Source organism: Sinocyclocheilus rhinocerous, unplaced genomic scaffold (genome assembly GCF_001515625.1).
Source record: "Sinocyclocheilus rhinocerous isolate Xijiao unplaced genomic scaffold, SAMN03320098_v1.1 scaffold551, whole genome shotgun sequence".
Lineage (NCBI taxonomy): Eukaryota > Metazoa > Chordata > Actinopteri > Cypriniformes > Cyprinidae > Sinocyclocheilus > Sinocyclocheilus rhinocerous.
This window is the reverse complement of record NW_015624564.1, coordinates 1,535,069-1,539,988: the sequence shown is the minus strand read 5'-3', so window position 1 is coordinate 1,539,988 and position 4,920 is coordinate 1,535,069. Positions and strand designations below refer to the sequence as shown.

Sequence of the window (4,920 nt, the reverse complement as noted above, 5' to 3'; positions counted from 1 at the left end):
CAGCCTAGGGACGGGACAGACGCCCTGGAGAGGCACTGAGCAATTAGCGGGAGAAGAACGGGACCCTTAACGGACCCAGAGGGGGAACTTAGAGATAATTAAATGTAAAATGATATATTAAATAGCAACAAATTAAAGTATATAAATAATTGTACGTGTGCCATTGATAGTAATTTAATGACCTTTTCTGACTCAAGAATCAAAAGTTGGACGTCATTGATGAAAAGGAGGCACCGGTGTGATGTATTCTGGCTCAAGCTGTTGTTCTCTTGATGTTTGAATCCAGAGAGGCACAAACTCTTTGCTTGTTCTAAAAAGAAGAGCCTACAAACTCTTCAGAGACTCTAAAAAGGTAGAGATGCAGAAAGAGGACGGAGAACAACGGCTCATCGCCTTTTCCAGACCTTCGGTCCGCCACTGATTCACCTCCACAAACACACTCCACCTTGCCGATATCAGAGCTCTTAAGAACCTTGAGTCAGAGAATTGTGGAATTATTGGACATGTGTTCCATGATGTCATAAAGATCCTTGAGATATGACAAGAACAGAATGCTGCCTGTTACCTGTCACACAAGCATTTCTGCTAATAAACCTGGAGAGACGTGTGAAAAATGAAACCATGAATGAGTAGGAACGTTTTTACCTGAATTGGAGCAACACGCACACACACACAACTCCTTTTATTCTTCCAAAATCATTTGATTTGTATCCTTCGTATAGGCTTTCAAAAGTCTGTAATGAACCTTTGATGCATTTCAGGGGCTTCCGTACATCATATCTTGGAATTACATCTAATCTAGAGCAGAGAATATTGTGTTGGTTCTGTCACCGTCTTTGTCATTGTTGGTTGAAACGGTTCAAAGCCTCACGGTAATGAATGTGTGTCTGGTAAATGAAAATAGGGGGAAAAAATCAAGGCTACATAAGGACTGCAAAAACTATTATTGTAACCAAATACTAGTGGTTCAGACTATATTTTTATTAATTCTTTCTCATTTTATACATCATATGTATTGTTCTAATTACTATTTTTTGATAAAGAAGCTTTTAACTGGGGATTTATATGCTAGCAGAGAAGATATTACTGGCCACTGGATGGAAGGGGCGATCATAGCCGAACTCTCCCACTGTCAGGCCGCGGAACAAGACAATAAGATCTTTTGTTCATTCATGAGTGTTTTGGAGGAAAACTACACTTGTAAATAACAGCCAGTCAGTCATATATGCCATTAACACTTACAATCTCTTTGACATGTCACTCCACAGTTTGTTTGCTGCCCTGTGATCATATGCTTGTTGTGTGTATTCCCCCTCATTCAAACCAGTAATATTAAAAATATGAATAGTGATTATTATTACCTACTCTGCTGCTTTACTTTTGTTTAACACTCTGTGTTTGTTCATGTTGCTTTGTGGAATGACTTCATCACATTTATGACCAGGGTTATAGATTGCATAAAGTTATATGTGATATGTGCATAAGTCATTAAAATGCTGCTCATATGATCTATTCTATTGATACGATCAAGCATTTTTGGTATCATGCATTATCTATGTGTTGTAAATGAAATATATTGTAACTTTTACACTCACACTCGATATTTTTCATACAGGCAGTGATCACGTGATTAGTTCGAGTAGTGCCATATTTAATTTTTTTGACTAATGAAAATGAGGCTGTGAGGGATAATGGATTGTACTGCCATTTAACAGCATACTGATTATTCAGCTGATGAAACATCAGTTTTAAAAGTTGTGAAAGTGATGTGATCTAGGACCTTTATACAGTGTGTGCCTTTGTAAAGACTCTGAGTCTATCCATCACAGCTTTGTTTTCAATATGGTCTATGTTGCTCAACTTGTGTTTTTTGGAGAAGTTGCAGGGTGGGGTGGCCTTGCTTTTCTTTATACCTAACCAAACACAAACATCTCAGTTCAGATTCCAGTTCCTTGGTTCACACCCTCTTTTTCACTGGTCCGGACTAGTTTCACTGATGCCAATTGTCTACAGTTCCCATCGCATTATTAGTAGATCAGCTCACTGGTTTTGTTATGCAATTAGTAGACACTGGCACAAACTGTACTGTGTGAACCGCATGCAGGTTGGGAGAGTTTCCAGTGAATACTTAATGAAAGTATTGACAGGTCTTTCTGCATGCCCTCCTCTAACATCTGTTTTGCAAATAGGTGGGTGCCTTTTTTTTTTTTTTTGGATGGTTATCAGCCTCATTTAATGTTGGGCCAGAACACATAGGCTTATGTTCCACTTATCTGGTTTCTCATTGGGTTTGAATGGTCAAATGACCATGACCTGAGCTGGTTTGGACTGGAAATTCTCCAGAAAGCTCATATAGGCCAAAACACCACAGGAAACATATAACCACATACAGCCAGGCAGAGACCACTATCGAAACCAGCGCTTACATTTAGCATTTTTTCCTGCTTCGTTGGACTGAATAAATATGAATTTTAGATTTCCTGAATGTGGTGTAACCTACATTCTCGCCTTTATACAGACTTAAGTCTTGATTAGTGATAATGGTCAAAGCCTAGGTATAATTTCTCTGTAAAGATCATAGTACATTTTCTCTATAACCTTTGTCATCGATTACATCATTTGTTAATCAAGTAGGCTACTTTCCAACATTGCACAACTAAAGCTGTTAGCATTGATATCATATTTGAATAACTGATAGGGAGGGATGTCACTGCATATCCCCAGTTTCTGTGATGCAAATATTTGAATCTGTGTAATAGATTGCACAAAATCATAGCCTTCAAATCAATTCATCACAGGCCCATGACAGCATGGTTGTTATCATTATAGGCATTGGGGGACTCGGTGTCTACCTCAGTATTCACAATAGCGGTCGATCAACATGGGTTGTTAAATGATAGATTCGTAAACTTTTTACATTTGCCCCCTCTTAATCTTATCAATATTTGGTTGCATCTTTATATGGCAATATCCTAAAGGTTCTGAGTAATGTTTTTTACTAAATGAACATAAGTAATTAAAATAGTTCATATTTAAACATAAAATAACATATATATAAATATACTGTGCCTGTGAACAAAAAACATGAAAGAAAACATGAATCCCACAAACAAACAAGTCAACCGCGGACTACAAATCCCGTCAAACCGGTTATCCTGAAACTCGATCACGTGACCTATCCGCGCATTCTGATTGGCCACGCTGCCCTCACGCGAGGGGCGTCACACTAACACTCAACGATATCCAGAAAATCCAGCCAGGTCGAGCCAGTCAATCAGTCCACCGGATCCGCAGCGCTGCTCCGACTATAGAGCACTCTTGAGGGACAACCGCTCGCCGCTTACGCAGACAGGTGAGCAAAAACCCGACACTCCCATGTAGTCGATAGAGTATGTTTTAGGGTGTTTCTGACTGTATTTTTGCGTTAATGAAGTTGTTTGTGTCAGTATTGCTAGCTGACTAGCTCCCGTTGCTACGCTGCATGAAACGGTCCGTCTGTTGTTTTCCAGCTTTTTCTTAAAGGGAATTTGATTTTAAACGGTTTAACAGATCGGTATATTATCATAGACGCGTCTAAAAGCTTCTGACGAACGTGATTAACCAGAAGAATAAGTACGTGGTCTAAACCCTCTGTATTAGTCACTTTCAGACTTGTTTGTGTCGGTCTCTGAGTGGTGAGTGTGCCACGGATGGGGCTTTTGTTTGGAGTTTTCATTCTTCTGTCGTCTATTTTCCCAACTTTTTATGCTTGTAAAGGGTTCTGGCCAAGTTTCACGTTGTTACAAGAGAGATGACAATAGAAGATGCTGTTTTTGTTTGGGTTGTAAACAAAACGGCTTCAATTTAAAGGAACAGCTCACACAAATGAAACATTCTGTCATCATTTACTTTTGTCTTCCCTAAAACACAAAAAGAGATGTTAGGCAGGATGATAACTAAAGTCACCATTCACTTTTGGTTCATGTTTTTTCCAACACGAAGAAAGTAAAGGGTGACTGATGCTGACATCATGCATAACATCTCCATTTGTGTTTTAAGGAAGACAGAAAGTCATATAAGTTTGGAACAACATGAGGGTGAGTAAATGATGATGGAATTGTAATTTTTGGATGAGCAAACCTTTAAAAAAACAGGATTAAACTGGTAGAGGGCAAACAAAAAGGTGTTTTTAGTATAGTGGCAGTGGGAAAAAAAAAGTAAGCATTCCAGTTGAAGTCTATGTTAAGCAAGTGTGAAAGTGGTTGACAGCTTGCTGTTGATCTTATTGACTTGTCATCACTACAGGCATTTCTGACCTAGTTTTCGTTTGCCTCCCATGAGTACACAAGTTTCTTCTCTTTGTTTACGTTGAGGATGAATTCCCTCAGTCCATTTCATTATTTCAGATCCACTTCAATGTCATATTGCAGCCCAGTTATATGCTGGTTGTAGTGTTGTTGTCACATTACCAAAATTTCAGTATTCGGTACCAATACCAGTGGAAATCCACGGTTCTTGGTACCAATTTCGGTACCAAAGCAAAACACAAAAACAAACAGAAACCATTCCCTTACTGCTCAAGCTGTTTCCTCGTTTTGAGTTCGCCACGTCTCAGTGCTTTTATGAAGAGAGCACATCTGCGCACCTTTCGGATAGCGCATCAAGAACCGGGTTGACCGGGTACTCGGTACCACCGGTACTTAAAAAAACAATGTTGTTCACAGGCAAAGTAACTGGTTTTGTTTGTATAATTACTAGGGTTGTGACGGTGAGGAAATTATCCCACCGGTTAATCGTCGTGTGACAATACCGGTATCACCATGGGAGTGGGGCGTTCCCTCTTTTCTTCGCTTTCCTTCGCTTTTAAATAGCTTGTAAAAGCGGTGTGCCCATTTTACTTTCACTTTCAAATAGCGGCAATTCGGAGTAAAGCAATTGTTT

At 39.3% G+C, this 4,920-nt stretch overlaps 1 protein-coding gene across 1 annotated transcript in view; it reads left to right on the top strand.

Moving 5' to 3' along the window:
• The first annotated feature begins 3,251 nt into the window (after positions 1-3,251).
• LOC107743774 (adiponectin receptor protein 2-like) overlaps positions 3,252-4,920 on the top strand; it is a 35,070-nt gene continuing 33,401 nt past the window's right edge. Inside the window, exon 1 of the mRNA XM_016557180.1 lies at positions 3,252-3,352. The gene's annotated coding sequence lies outside the window, so the exon portion shown is untranslated. The remainder of the gene's footprint in view (positions 3,353-4,920) is intronic.